Source organism: Solea senegalensis, linkage group LG2 (genome assembly GCF_019176455.1).
Source record: "Solea senegalensis isolate Sse05_10M linkage group LG2, IFAPA_SoseM_1, whole genome shotgun sequence".
In the NCBI taxonomy this organism is placed as follows: Eukaryota; Metazoa; Chordata; class Actinopteri; order Pleuronectiformes; family Soleidae; genus Solea; species Solea senegalensis.
In genome coordinates this window covers 8830757-8847590 of record NC_058022.1, presented here as the reverse complement: position 1 = coordinate 8847590, position 16834 = coordinate 8830757, and positions in this window count along the sequence as shown.

The window sequence follows — 16834 nt, the reverse complement described above, 5'->3', positions numbered from 1 at the left end:
CTGCCTTTCGTCCTACGTCAGCTGAGATTGGCACCAGCGCCCTCCAGTGACCCTCATGTGAAGGATAAAGCCGTGGAAGATGGGTGAGTGAGTGAGTGAGTGAGTGACTTTTTTTGCTTTATATAAGACGTTTGCGAACATCATCATTTTGAGGGTTGGGTGAACATCGATCAACATTTCCTGATGTTTTATGGACTGGACGAGTGCTCGATTCATCGAGAAAATAACCAACTGAGCACTCGTTTTCCGCAAAAGTTAATTATTGTTTACTCGTGCATTCCCTTTTTTTAAGTTCTGCTTTCACTTAAATCATGCTTATTGTTTTACACTACACACAACCAATGTACAAGAAAGCTTTCTATTTGAATCACACAAAATGAAACGAAACAAAAAAACTTTCCTAAAATCCCTCCCCCCGCTTTCCTCTCTTCTTGACCTCCCCCTCCTCCTCTTCATCCTCCAGTCTACCTCCTCTCAAGGGAGATGAGGTCACAGTCCACAGAGCGATGGAGTGATTAGGAGTTGAGACTCCGCACTTTTCATGGGCGGATTAGCTCTGGGTATCTTCAAAAGCATCTCGGTGTTTGTGAATGTTCAGTCTTGGTTTAGAGTGCAGCGTAAATCACTGTGCATGCATTAATATATCCTGGATGTCTTTATCCACTCGGTAACAGACGAAAAGAGCGACTGTTGGCATTTGTCTCTTGGTGTCACAGATTCAACAGCCTTTAAACCAGTTGGTCACCAGTGGTGGAGGGCTCATGAGAGTATGAGAGCAAAATGGACATGCATATATATGTGCAGCTTTTTCTGAGTGTGTGGATATTTGATAGCCCTGTGTCCTCATTCAGACAAACACATTAAAAAGACGATAACATGAAGCCCCCCCCTTGGAGATTCTCGACTCCCCCGTGGAGTCATAGTCATTTGCTGCGGAGACGTGCAGGAGAGCGTGAGACCAACCCGGTCCCCCGGACCACATCCACAACCATTAGCTACAGAATGACCACAGATAGAAGTGATTCAGATTGCTTACCATGGATTTGTCATGGACAGACGGGATGGGAACGTCCAAGTGTGTCATTGTGTAAACCTCACGGACCACTCGTCCTGGGAAGTGAGCACTGTTCATTGTATTTCAAATGTGTGGAAACATTTCTGGGAAATGGAGCCCTCTTTTATTTTTGTGACTTGCATGCAGCGATTGGTCACATTTAAAGAGGTAGTTCGAGATGGATCGTGCTGTGTTTCTGTATTTCATACCTGCTGTACATGTTCATGGTGATACAAATTAGATTGAGCATCGGTGTGTTGTCTGAAGAAAGACGCCACCGCCGCTGCCGCATGCTTTCCTGCAACAGTACTGCAGTTTATACTTTAAACGTCTCCTTCCACTTCCGGGTCAAAGACCTGGGAGGACATTTTGGTGCATGCACAGAACACCAAGTCCGACTCCAGTCCGACTAAGCGTATACATGCAGGAGTAATAGGACTATATGAATCGCATTATCCAGGTATGTTAGTCCGACTAAGACTTGCTCGATTTTAGTCGGACTAAATGATTCTAGCATACATGACATTAAGAAAACAGAATTATTGTCTTAGTAAACTAAACTAAAACCAGAGTTTTAACATTGATACTTTAGTCTCATGGATAGCATGGCTGCCAGCAGGGACAGACGGAAAAACAGATTTCAGCCACTTAACTAAAGACTCACCTCATAAAATTTATGCCTGTGAAGGTCTACCATATTCCTGGAATGTGTGAGCAGTTTTTTCTCAATGTGTGACAGTATTTTCCAGCTGGAAAGGGACTTTTTTGGGACTGAGGTTTGCTTACTCATCCAAACCAAAGTCCATTGACAAAATCAGTCATTTTACATGGACTTCGGTGTAGGAGAGTGAGCAGTTTACAGCTGGTAAGGTTGTCTAGGGCCTTTTTTTGTTTGCAAACTTAGTTTCAACAGCACTAAATACAAATGAGTCAGTCTTGACCACTTTGCATTCTTACATTCATTGCTTGTCATATCCTCCTGTGTTTGGCGATACTATTTCAGAATTTCTGGCGCGCGGGGTCCAAAAGTGTTTTGGGGATTCTATGCACGGACCTCCACAGTAGAATTTTATGACGTAATGTATCACATATTTTCAGGTTTTTTTTACTGATGTTGAAACTTCTCTCCCACATGTAAGTGTGTTTGTGAACGTGGCCCCAAATTTAAGACAATTGAAAAGCATGAGACGACGCGTATTCATCTTTTAGCCATAAAGAACAACACATAGACATAAGCTGCACTTAATTGAAAAGCTCATCCATAGACTAAGCAGCTGTGAAAGCAAACAGCCACTAAGTGTTTGGTTGTTCAGTGAACAGACTGTGAGATAAACAAACTGAGCAGGCAACGAGGGTTAAATTTGCTTATTCTGGATTATGAATGCATCCTGTTTCTTATTCCCCCCTTTTTTTCTACCACAGCTTTCTCTCTCCTTCTCCACCTTTCCCAACAGTTTCCACATTAGTTCCTTCTAACTCACCCCGTCCTCAATCCTCCCCCATAAACAAACTCACACATGATGTCATCAATACAACATTTGGTTTATCTCCTGGCGACAGAACATAACGCAGAGGGCTGTCGACCCCCGCAGGGAACCCAAGCAGGAAGGGAGGAAGTGTGTGTTTGTGAGCTCTTGTATGGGTATCTTTGTGAGGACCACACAAAATTTGGAAAAACATCAGGAGTGAGGACATTTTGGCTTGTCCTCATGTTCTGGCGCCCCTTTAAAATGGCTTTTTTTAGGATTAAGACTTGGTTTCAGGTTTTTTTTTAGCTTTGTATTAATAGAATAGGGGTAGTATTTTTGAAAAATTGTGCTTCCCAACCTCATTTTTCCCTGAGTCGAGAAATATCTTCATTCTTTTCTTTGTTACGTGCCCACCAGCGACACTTGGTCCGAGGCTTGAAACTACAACGCTAATTCTGCACGTTTTAGACCCACTCGTAGGGGACGGGACCTCATTCCCAGAATGTAAACAGTGTCCGCCATCTTTGCTAACAGTTAAGCTAACAGGAGGAAGTGTCACTGGTGGGCACGTAGCAAAGAAAAGTATGAAGATATTTCTCAACTCAGGGGAAACTGAGCTTGTGATACAACGCTAAATACAAATCGGCGAAGTATTCCATTATGCATTATGTTTACTGGTGTCCAAATCACTAGGAATGCTGAACAAACGTGTGTGTGTGTGTGTGTGTGTGTGTTTGTCACAATGACACCATAAAAACGTATTATTTATCCTGCTTTCCCAGCAGTCCTATGTCTATGTCCACACTAATCTGCTTTCATTGTAAAACAGTCTCCATCCAGATGTGTGATGCATAACCCTACACTAGCCATGACCCATTCTATGTGATAAGGGGAGCATAATGTTGTCTGCAGAGAAAAGTTATAGCTCCAGGGATTTCCTTGACTTGGACAAACCTTGGAGTAGAAGCAGTTAATGAAAGGAAGGATTAGCCACTCTCTTTTACATTTACTCCCTCATGATGAGACCCGGTTTGGAAAAGAATCTGGGCGATAATTCTTCTTTCAAAAGTGTCTGTTGCTCGTCGTCAAGGATAAACTTTCCATTAATCTCCGTTTTAGGGCCTTGAAAACTTTATGTCAGTGTGTACGCCAGGTTTAGAAGTAGGACATTTTCACAGCATTAATACATATTTGCAGAAATGAATCAAAACTATTTTGATTAAAAATATGAATTTTCTATGGTCCACGTAAAGGCATATGCCATTGTGCATTCTTAAGGTCCAATTTGAATCCTAACGATACCCTGTTTTTAGCTCAGACCCAGACTCTGGAAAAACACTTCCTTAATTTATGTGCACAGGCTGAAAAGGAGTTAAAGGCCCTCTCTGATGGGCCATCACTATATATGGCAGAAGTACTTGTTTTCATAAGTCTGGGCTTGACTCACTGATATTTGGGTGCTAGTCTGGGAACACAAATCAACGTTTGGTTTAGATTTTGTGTTGGTTCCCAGTGTAAGTGTTGAGTGGAAGTCGGTGATCTGCCTCCCCTGGCTTTTGGTCCCTGTGACAATTATAAAGGGGCAGACTGGTTTGTGAACACCCTGTCAGATTGAAAAATGTGAGCGTGTAGCCTACTGCGGGGGTGAATGGACAAAGTCTGTGGACGACCCAAAAGAGCCCAGACAATGGCGGTCTGACCCTGCTGTCCCCTGTCTGACCTGGAAATGTTTAACATCCTGATTTACATATGTGTGTGTGTGTGTGAACAAGTATCCAAAATAGGGAAATGCAACATCTAATAACAAATAAAATGTTAGTTCTTATTTTTATGGCGTCATAAAATTTGTTTATAAAAGTACAATGTAGGATTTTTTTTAAAAAATTGACTTTATCATGGCTATATAAAGGTATAAATCACATGTTAATTACCAAGGGAGCCTGAGATTAGGGTTTCCATGGTTACCCCATAACACTGGTGAGGAATTGCAGTGTGATCATTTGAGAGCTTCAAGATGAAAGGGAAAACGGAGTGAGAAGAGGAAAAAAAAAAAGATGAGGATTCAGAGAGAGAGGCCAAGAAAAGAAATATGAAATAAAAGAAAGCACCATAGGCTGCGTGCACAAAATGTGTTTGGTGTTGAGTCATTATTATAACCGTTACCAAGCACAGAGGGCATGGAAAGATGGTTGAGCTGGGAAATGATGACTTCCCTCAAACGTCTGACTCACACACAGTCATGTTCTAATTAGAGGTATACAGTAGAACTGAAGATGGAGATGTTTGGGAGCAGCTGTGTGTGTGTGTGTGTGTGTGTGTGTGTGCACGTCTTGGATAGTGCAGGGGCAGGACCTTCATGAGATGTATTTTCTGGGGGAAAAGTGAAGTCTCATCGTGAGTAACACTGTACTGGGACCAAAGGTTGAGGAACATCTTCCTTTCTCACATCGCACCTTTCCGTCCTCCACTCAGGAGGGAAAACAGAGCTAACACGGTCAGAAGATGACACGACAGAAATGCTGATTTTTGGCTCCGTGTGATTTGGTTGAGGGGAATGAACGAGCACAGACGTTACATAGCACCGGTGTAGTATGTAGACAGTGGACACGTTGATTTTCACCATTCTAAGTATACGTGTCATGAGCTGCCTTAGTGGCACAAACAAAATGTCATTCATTTGGAAATGCAATTAGAAAGCCCTAATTCCAGATGTGGATCCACCCAAGATGCTTTGAAGACACCAAAATGTCTACAATGACTGGCACATTTTCAGTAATGTGATTTGTTATATCTGTTTATCTACTATTTAATGTCAAAATTGGCATTGCTGAGCTCAGTGGTCCATTGCCTTATTATTGACTTATTACTACATGCAGACAACAGCATCTAGCACAGTTCAACCCCAGATTATTGAAGGATATAACAAGACCTTTTTTTCCTTTTGTTCCATTTTTCTGTTTTATTATTTGCTTGTAGAAAATCAAGGTCCATGATGTTAACATATATGGTTCCTTGCCCGAAAAACAACACAAAACTATAAATAATAATGTAGAAGACGAACACAAATAAAGTCACAAGGAACATTATTTTAGAACCTTATAGAATAGTGTTTCCTAATCCTGGTCCTCCTGGACCCATGTCCTGCATGTTTTAGACGTTTCCCTGCTTCATCACACCTGATACCTATAATAACTTTCCATTATTATAGTTTTTGAGATATTCCCGTAGATGCAGGAGAAGACTGAGTTGTATACTTTTTACTTTTGCCTCCACTGGTTGGTTAAATTTCACAATGATGCTCTCTGTGAGATCGCTGGATCTCTGCTGAAGTTATTTGCCCGGTCAAGACTTAAAACTAGGGGATTAGATAAATTGGTCTCTCTAAACTGACCATAGGTGTGAACGGTTGTCTCTCTCTCTATGGTGTACCCCGCCTATGTCAGCTGAGATTGGCACAGCTCCCCCCCCTGACCCTCCTGTGGAGGATAGAGCCTTAATAATGGGTTAAAACTAAAGCATTTAAGGCAGAAAGAGGAACATGTTTATTAGCATAAAGTAAGATCTGATCACAAGCGGTCACTGGAGACTCATTTTAATGTCCGTTCATAAAGGATGTCCACCTGGGAGACAAATAAGAATATCAGCTCTAAAGTGGACCTCAGAGACAGATATATTTATACTGTCTGCATGGACGAATACCACTGTGAGAAATTATAGGACACGTTTGTGTAATATGAGTCAGCTGATTGTTTATAGTGTCGAAGCGAGAGAGAGAGAGAGGAGTTTATGTCCCTTAGTCTGGTATTATGGGACTGGTCCAGTACTTTATGTCATTCACCAGGTTTTGCCTGTGAAAGGAGTTTAAAAATGAAATTACAGCTTTGTTTTCTTACTGCTCTCTGAATTTTAACTGTTACATCATAACCTGCATGAGTCAGTTTGGTCTGAATGGAAACCAGTGAACGGAAACAGACTGGGAATTGCATACACATGGACACTCACACAGACACACACACACACACACACAATTCCAGAAGGTAGTATATTCCAGTAGTATTGGAAAAATATCAATTGCACTGTTATGACAGGGGCACCAGCCAGTGATGGAGAGATGGCGGCGGAGGAGTGTAGCGCGAGTTCAATTTATGTAACGTTTGTTGATTCATGTGTGACGGACTCCGTGTAGTAAACCTACTGTGCAATAAATGTGATTAACCTGTTGATATTCATATTGAAATCTTTATTTATGTTGGATGTAAAAGTACAAAAAGTATCCGGTTACTTCTGTAGACATCTGGATATGCCATAAACGGCAATGAAAAAAATCTTCTTTGCTGAATAAGAGGAAGGGGTACGATGGAATGAAACAATGAGGGGAAATTGAATTGAAGTAAACAGGTAATGGCAGGATGGAAATGTTAAACAAGTTAAATTTGTCATAATTGGCCCCCTTTTTATTGAAGAGGTCGTCCCAGTTTGACTTCATGTATGAGGAGGGGGATTTAAATAAACTATGGCATGAAAGTGACGTGTGTGTGTGTGTGTGTGTGTGGTAAATAGAACAGGATCAAGAGAAGCTTTGTTTCCTTTCATGTCATTAGAGGAGGCTACATTATTAGAGGAGTCTATGTTGCTGTACTACCTGTCCACTCAACCAGGACAGGAATCAGGTCCTTTCTTTTGATGTTGTGCAATGACCTGCCCTCTAATATCTGCTCCTTTATCCGAACAGAAGAGTAGCTGTTTGTCCTGAGGGGCTTTTTTAATCCCACTGATGACACATGGTGCTGAGAGACAGTCAAGTGAGAAGGCAAATTAAAAATCCTGACCAGTGCGTCCCTAAAACCCTAAAATCTATGTCATGTTATAACCATGCAGGTACTGTAAGTCAAGCACGTACAAATATCAAGTCGGTTGAAAGTGAAATGAATCATACGTGTATCTCCAAAATGTCCCTTATTAAGCAACAAAATACTGATTCATGTTCCTCTTAATTTCCAGAGTGTGCGTCCACTCAGTCTGTCTGCGTAGTTTGACCTGCGTCAGTGTTTCCTACGGATTTTGCAACTGAATACGTGACCCATGAGCTACCAAATGCAATGTAATGAAAACAACAGTACGGCCCTTTGTATCACATCTGTCACTCCTCCCCGAGGAATTCTAAGTAATTACCAAAAAAAATCCCTCAACTCTGTCCAGTTGCAATTAGCATTTATAATCAAGTCAAACTGCAGTTTTATTAAGCGGTAGAATCCACTTCTGAAACTTTTCATGGGAATGCTTCTTGGTATTTTCAGCCCTACTCAAACCATTAGCAGCCGTCTTGTTTTCCCATGCTTCCATCGTGGATCTTTGGAACAGTAAACACACATTTACATGTATTTGGTAGACTGGGTGAGTTTTGACTTATTTTCCGTTACGGTCAGTCACTTTTGGACAGAGGGAAGCCTGAAGTTGTCAATATTGGTAATAAAATATAAGACATAATTAATTAATTATCATATCAACAAGCTGTGTTAAATATCTATGTGGAATAATTGAGAAAAGTGTTTCACAGATACAATTTTTATTTTATTAGTCATGTTTGTTCCAATGTTTTTAAGTTAGTTTTTTAGATGTGTTTATTATTTTATACTGAGTGTGTTGTATTTTATAACTTTTGTACCCTTCTGTCATTGTATTCATCGTTTTTTTTATTGTTTGGTCAAACAATATGAAAACATATGTGAAGCCAATGTTACTGGGTTGGCAAAGTTGATGAGTTTGTATATATGAATTCAAATAAAAACATGTAATAACATAACACACAGCCATTTGCCACTGCAAACAACCATTCACTCTCACACTCTATGGTCAATTTAGAGTGTCCAATTTACCTAATCTGGACTGTGGGAGGAAGTCAGAGAACCCAGAGAAAACCCACACACACAGGGGGGGAGGAAAATCCCCTTGTTCCAACCCGGGGCTTGAACCCTGGGTCTTCTGGCTGCAAAGGCAAGAGTGCTAACCACTACACCTACCGTGTGGCCAACAGAACACCGCATGAAGCTCATTCAGTGCTGGGTAAACTTGTTTGGTATTTGCTTGAATGCAATGGACATTTATTTATATTTAAAAACACGCTACAGTTTCAAGTTTCTTTTACTACAAAGTGGGATCCCCCTATTAAAAGGTTGTATCTTTTATCCTTATCCTTACTTGATCCTTAAATACTGGATACAAAAGGGGGGAGGGGGCTGAGTTATTGAATTATTATGTGTCTGCAGGGGAGAATCAATGATTCACTACTTTGTATCACACTGTGGAGACGGTGGAGCACTTTTCCCACCATAGATGGGCATAGTCTGGTGCTCCGTCTGTCTGTCTGTCTCTGTGCGTGTGTGTGTGTGTGTCTGTGTGTGCACGTGCCTTCAGCATTGCAACATGATCACTTTGTTTTGTAAAACAACATATGTCCACTCTTAAAAGAAACTTCTGGTCTGGCCCCCCAACTGTGCTTTATTCAAATTATATTCAGTATAAAAGAAATAAATAAATAAAAAAATCAAACCGCACTAAAAACAGCTTCACATTGCTGCATCATAGTTCTCTCTTGTGTGACCAGCAACACTTAAACACAAGAGATATTATCACGACATTTCCCTCAGTGTGTTTGTGATGCTGGGAAATGCCATGCATAGGATCTCACACATGCTATGATTTAATTAGCTCATCATTTTTTATGTTAAGTCTCTTAGAACCAAAATAAGTGTCCTCCCCCAAGTGGTAACCTAGATGCTGTGGTATTTCTACAACTCCTCTTCATTACCTCACACTGGCCAGTGACACCCAACACTGTATGTTACCAATTACACTTTTCATGTACTCATGTCCTAATGCAGATACAATGCGTTTCATTTGACCCGAGACGGGGACATTATGACGAGTTCTAGTTGACGTGCAGCAGAGTGTGGATGAATGGCTGCAGATGCTCGCTCTGCTCGCCTCTGCTCTGCTTGTTCGCTTCTCTGACTTGCCTGGCTCCCAAGAGACGTGGGAGCCACGAGAGGCAAGACACGAGGGTGAGACATTCTTCGGACGACGCGGTGCCTCGGCTAAAGACGAGAGGGCTGAAGCAAGTTCAGTGGAGGCACTCGACGAGACGGACGGCTGTTAATTTGGCTTTCTCTCAATATATTCCACTTCTATCTTTTCCCAAAACTCGATTGTGATATTCATGTGATTTGCATTTCACTTTGCCCAGGTTCATATCTGAGTTACTGGAAGTGTGTCCATCTTGTGATTTAGTGTTTCTTTCTTTGTTCTCGGGCAACTGTTTTACCCAACTCCTTTTTGCTTACTTCATAATTTACCATCTTTCTCATTTCCTCTTATTGTCTTTCCTTCTGCCGTATCGGCCACGGTCCCGCCCTATTTTCTGTCCATTCTTCTTTCGTCTCGAGCACCGCGTCTTCCTGCTCTTGTCTCTCTGTAATCAGTTCCATCCTCCTCCCTGTCTGGGTGACCCGAGCTGATCTTCTATAGCGCCTCACTGTTTTCATTCATCCTTTAGCTGTAACCTCTAATCACTCGATCTGACTTACAGTTGCTCTAAAAAAAAAAAATGGATGTCATGTTTCAACATGCATATGGGCGTTTGTGTTTGGATGTGTCTGTTGTAGCTGTGGATGGGAGTCTCGAGTGTTACACCCAGTTCATTTACCATGATAGCGAGAGGATTGGATGTGTTCATTGCACAGTGACAGGAACGTGTGCATCTGTGAGTTTATGCCTCACTTTTCAATGTGTAAAATATGAATTTGAATTTTACGTGTGTCATCCAGGAAAACCATCTCTTCACGATCGTTGACAGTAAAGATAAACTCTTATTAACGACCGTTTAGCTGTGGATGCTATTGGCGGCTAGAAAAACAGATATGTCCTTTGAGAGTTTCCTCACAGCAAAGCGAACCAGATGCGGCCCTAATTTGTCACGTTTATCTTCTCCCTTTTAATCTCTTCCCACTCCCCTTTTCTCTCTGTCTCTTTCTCTCTCCTGCTTCTTCCTGTGGCTTCATCCTTTTAATCTATAAACAAACAAAGACAAAGTGCTTCCGCGACCCAGAATTTATGTCAATTGAATGTTAATCTTCAGAGCGATATGCACTGACATCAGTCGAACAAACACACCGAATATAATGCTAATATAACCGAAATCTGCTGTCTGAGGATCCATATTGTGTTTATGCCTGTGCATGTATCACGATACTTTAATCAAATAAATAAAAATAAATCATTACTGTCGAAGTTACCGCAAGCAAGCAGATGTGCACACACTTGCACAGACACTCGCAGCAAGTGTAACCACCACCCCCTAATGAGCATAATTACACGGACCTGAAATCAGCCCGCGGCCCTCGCGAGACTCAATTTTCAGATGACACAGATACAGAGAGAAGGAGATGATTACCATGAAGCAAGCAAGCAAGAGAAAAGAGACGGAGCGTTGTGGTGCAAATATTATAATGCTCCAAGAAAAAGAAAAAAAACATGACAGCAAGTTTGGCTTCCGAAGCCTTATTGTCATAGGAAGTTTGCCAGACGAGTCCTCGTCCACAATCAGAATCCCCCCCCTCACTGTCTTTTTCCATCAATCACCTCCTCCTCCCCTCTGTCCCTCTTTTTAGTCATCTTTCTTATCCTCGGTCACTTCCTCTCCTCTCACCTCCTCTACCTCCTCCTCCTCTCTGCTGCTTCTCTAATTTCACCTTCCGTCTGCACCATTGCTCCCTCCTCCTCCTCTTCCGCCATATCAACGTTTTAGGCGGAGATAATGAGTCACTCAACTCAAGGGTTGTTTTTTTTTTTTACTAAAGTAAGATTGCCAGTGGCTCCTTTGCACTTTGCACACAGCAGGTCACAGTAGGAAAAACACAGGTGTAAATAGTCAAATAATGTTGGCTGAGTTCCATTTATCCTCCTCAGTATGGGATGCATGGTAGTTTACAGCACTCTTGTATAAAGTACCTAACCAGAACATGACTTTGATAGGTGTTGAAGTCCCTGTTTATAATATTACTCAAGTTAAAGTCTTAAAGCATATGATATTTACTGTACTTTTTTGATATACAAATGTACTTGGTGGTAGGGCAAGTTGTCGTTCAACTGGAAGGTTGTGGGTTCAATTCCTGGCTCTGCTAGTCTATATGGGCCCTTAAGCAAGACACTTAACCCCACGTTGCAGCATGTGAAATGCTAAATACAGACCTTCTTTTGATTTTATTTGGTAATAACGAGTAACGAAGCTAGTTAGAGGAAATGCAGTGGAGTATAAGTAGAAGTTGCGACACGTGAAATATTCTAATTAAGTATAGTAACAAAGTGTATGTACTGTGGTTTACTGTCACATTATCCTGACAGAAATCTGCGACAAAAGTGGCAAAACTTTATTATATGACATCCTGAAGAGAGTACAAACAAAAGCCCTTTAATCACAGTGACATAGCATTGACTTCCACTTGCTCATGTGAAGTAAAACTCCCCTTCGTTTCTGTCCAGCATGATATCTGTGAGAATTCAGCGAGACCTATGGAGGCGGCCATGGTCCATTTATGATGCTAAAGGTTTAATGAATCATGGCCAGGAATAACAAACCAAAGACTCCAGTCCCCCTCGCTGTGTTGTCTCAAAAACACTGAACCCCACTGTGAGTCACTGGAGGATGTTTTCATATACGCGAGTCTTGTATCAGCACTGACTTGAGTTCACACACGGTGGATTTTGTAGCCCTGATATTTGCAGTCGTGAGGTTTCCCATGTGACAATGTGAGCGTGGCTTCTTCCCTCTGGATTGTGGATTGTGCTCCTGCATCCGCATCTACTCATCACTTGCTCTCCTCATGGTCTCCTATGCTGTAGGTGTGGTTTTAGTATCACTCCCTCCCTGCCTTCATGTCGAAGCAGCTGACTCTACTTTCCTCTTTGCCCTCCATTAATCACTGCTGTGCTCACACTCTATCATTTACCCATACCGCACTGGGATAAGCGTCCCTTTTGATGGTTCTACCTCTGCCCTCTCTCCCCCTCTGTGTGTGTGTGTGTGTGTGTGTGTGTGTGTGTGTCTAATGTGTTCCTCCCAGTGGACAGGGAGGAGCAAAGGCTTTGTGTGAGATAGGACACTAAACCAACTGAAATGGAATGTTCACATACAGTACATGAAACATGCACAACAAGCACGTACACACACACACACACATCATGTGTGCACATACAATCTTGCCAAAATGTCCTCAATTTCCCCAAAAGTCTCTCACACACACACAATGTGAAGTTGTTAAATGGTCTGTGTTTCTCTTTTATCACCATTCACTCATCCACACACATCCACAGACACATTCATACATTCATAAAGCACATCCTCCATACTCATCCATATGCTGGCGGAGGAATTTGGTGTATGTTGCACATCAGAAAGTTCAGAGGAGCTTCAAATTCGATGATGATCTGCTCTCTCCCCACCGATCCATAAACGTGATCCTTTGTTTTTCTTTATCAATTTACACCATTTCTATACACTGATCATAGACCACAGTAATAAAAGAAGAAAAAATAACATTTCAATACTGGTGCAATTTATACTCCATGCATGAATGAGCCATTACTTTTGTTATATTCCTGTTTCTAGCCCAAACCCAAATGAGTGATGCGGCTACAAAGTGAGATCAAAGTGTACTAAACTAGAATTCTTCTTCTGCTAAATGCAGATGCACACACACACACACACATAGTCAGATAAGACAAAAGGCAGGCGGTTAGACAGTGAAGGGTTTCTCCCTCATTTGACCTCTGTGAGCAAATGGCAGCTGTTTTTCAATGAGCTCATAACGGTGGAAGCCCAGTATTTGTCATGTCTGCCTGTGTGTGTGTGTGTGCGTGTGTGCGTGTGTGTAGACCTAGCAGAGTGGATTTCTGCACCGTGAGTCATAAAGTAGAGATTGCAGAGTCAGGCAGATACATATCCCTGTGTCCCTGAGTAGCAGATGTGTGTGTATGTACTTGTATTTGTTATGTGTGAAATGTATGTTCCGTCCCCTGAGGCGAAGTGATGCATTATTTGTCCAACCTCTATTGGCATGTCTCAGTGACATCACAGCATAGACAGCTTTAAGTTTTAAGGACAATAAGGCTGAGGTTATACTGTTCGGCCCATGCAGCACCTCTACCACCCCTACAGTTGGTCTTGGTTTCTTACAACAAACCCATGGTTAGAAACCAGGAGGTAATAACGATACAAATTCTTCAATTTAGGCAAATGGCCAAGGCTTAGTCTTGACAGACTCATACATGCTTATCTTATATAACACCCCTAATGCTGGGGTTAGCCAGGTTTCCGTCGCTCACCGCCAACATGTTCAATGCTGCACGCCATCTTACCAGAACACAGAGGCGTGAACATGTTATTATTGTTTGTTTTTAAGTGTCTAAGTGACCTCGCTCCACCTTGCCTCTCGGATCTACTCCTATGGCAGCCCATGGCCAAGGTGGAAAGGAATTGGGCTTGTAACCGCTGGTTCAATCCCGGGAAGGGACGGGGGCTGGGGTGCTTGTGTGTGTTCACTGTGATAAGGACGGGTTGAATCTAATTAGTGTTCAAAAATAATAATTCATTCTAATTCTTTGTGACCCCTACTTCCTGTTTTTAAGTCAGTCTTAAAAACGTATTTTTTGTGGTGCTGTATATGTATATGTATATGTATATGTATATGTATACATATACATTTGTGAATGAATTGGATCGGATTGGATTTTCTGGCATTTATTGTCAGGACAGTGGTCCGTATGGAGACCAAAACCTGGTCCTAATAAGGCAGAGCCTCATTTCTGACATTCTGACTAAGATTTGAAATGTGGTTAAGTTAAGTTAAAGTTAAGAGTTAGGCATTAACTGGTTATGGTTTATGGTAGGGGTAAGGCTGTCTAAATGAATGGAAGACAGTAAGAGTGCCTAAAAGGATAGATGCGTGAACCTGTGTGTGTGTGTGAGCGTGTGTGTACATGTCTGTAGTAGGCTGTGAGGACAAATCTTTAGAGGACTTTTCAAGATTTGGTTTTAAGGTAAGGGTTAGGTTAAGGGTTAAGGTTCGACATTTAGTTGTGATGGTTAAATCCTCCCTCGAGGAGGATCTATCATACTACTAAGGTGTGGAAACATGTCATTTTTTGTAGATAATAGTCAATAACATTTTCAGGTAACCTGTTTTGTGCTCTGAACTACACATTTGTAATCCTGTGCTCTTATAGAGAAAATAGATATATAGATATGTAGTTAGCTATACATTTTCAGTGATTATCATCCAAATTTAATCATAAAAGCCCAGTAAAGACATGCATTAGTTCATGCAGGACACTAAAATCTATCTCTAAATCACACTTCAATCGCCTGATACACTGATGTTGCCTCACGCCGCTGCACGGGACAAAGTTTCGCCTCCCGTTGTCTTGCTTGGGCTCACCTCTCGTATGGGGGTTTCCTGTATTGCACTCCCCGTATTCTCATGTGCTGCATTATTATGAAAAGAGTGTCCCTGACTGAAAAGGAAAGTAAATAATAATATTAGTAACATGATGCATGCGTAACCTCATCATTGATAATTGAAGACACGTTTTTTCGAGAGTATTTTCTTGCGTCGTGAAAGAGGATAAAAGAATCGTCGATGGATGACTAAAAGATGATCAGATGTTTGATCAAAGGTTGTGACACGTTTGAAGCAGACTTTTTGCCAGAGATATTCATCTAAATCAAGTGCAGCCTCTGACTTTACAGCAGTGAGTGAGCTGATAAATGACTCTGACCTATTTCCAGGTCCGAGTCATAACTGTTGTGCAGACCCTTTTGCTTGTCTCGATGTCCCGTCTTTTATGACATCATTTATTTGCCTTTTGTGATGACAACAGGCGGCGATAAACAGCCGGAAAGTCCGTTTTTGGCCCAAAACAGTTCCTTCTTTCGAGCACGTTGGTGTTGAGTCTGTCCCACAGCTACTTGAAAGTCATTGCAATTTTTTTTTTAATGTATTTGTGATTTAAACAACAATTTTACTCGAATTTCATGCTGTTCATTTCTAAGGGAAACTGAAGCCATTTAACAGCTGTGAGAGTGTGGCTGAGAAACACAATCCTGGTTCTTCAGGAGACACCTTACTGTCGCGGGATTCACAACAGAGGTGGGTTTTGAATACTTTGGCAAGCATTTATGTGTCTGTGGAAAGATGACAGATGTCTGAGGCGCAAGGGTCAGGGAAGTGTCACAAGACATCGGAAAAAGCATTTGTGAATCAGATCCAAAATGAAAGTTTGAGATGTGGCCTAACCTATGAATACTTTACAAAGTGCTCATAACTACTCATGCAATGCATAGCAACGGGCTGGAACATTCGTATAACTTGTATAATTCTGCATGCAATAATTATAAAAGTAGGACTTTTCAGGGACAGATATTTAAAAAAAAAAAATAAAAATGATGTCATCACTCTGGTCTGACCAGTCCTGTGGTAGAAAACCATCATGGACTCAAAATGAGCATTCAAGTTGTATTCCAGAGCTGTTTCTATTTCTACACGGGGACACTCGGCTTTGACTGAGCTCCCAGCTGCACTCACATTCTAATGCATTACACACACACACACTCCGCACGTCTACTGGTGATGTTATTAAACGCAGTATGAAGACCATATGTTGTGCGTATTAGGTATGTCATACGAGTGGCTTCCTATATAATTGTCTCCGCACAATTGTATCTCTGCGAGGAAAAGTGGAGCCGCTCTTCCGTCCGCGCCGTCATTACGTGACATCATTTTTTTTCGTCCGTCAGCGTCTGCGTTGCTTCTTGTTATCTTTTGTCTGTATGGACGCTGTCTATATTCCATCAGTACACACACAATGTGCTGATCCATCTGTCTGATTCATGTCAGAGTGTGTTTGGCTGCTTTGTGGTTATGACTCCGAGCCAGGTAGCATGAATACAACGTGAGACGAGTGTTGTTGATGATTCACTGTCTGACTTTGTCCTGAAAAGGGGAGAGGGGAGGGGGGGGGGCTGGATGTGAATGACAAAAAGAATCTGTCATTAGTCACCGTGTGCATTTATCCTTGTCGCTCTCCTTTTTCCTCTCCTTTGTCAGAGATTTTGCCTTCAATTATTTTTGCCGTCAAGCAGCAACAGCAACATTTTTTGTTTTAGCAGGGTTTTGATGTCAAGTTCACTTTTTCAGAACACATGCAGAACATTTACATTTAAGCCTTTTTATCCAAAGTGACTTAAAAAAGAGGAACA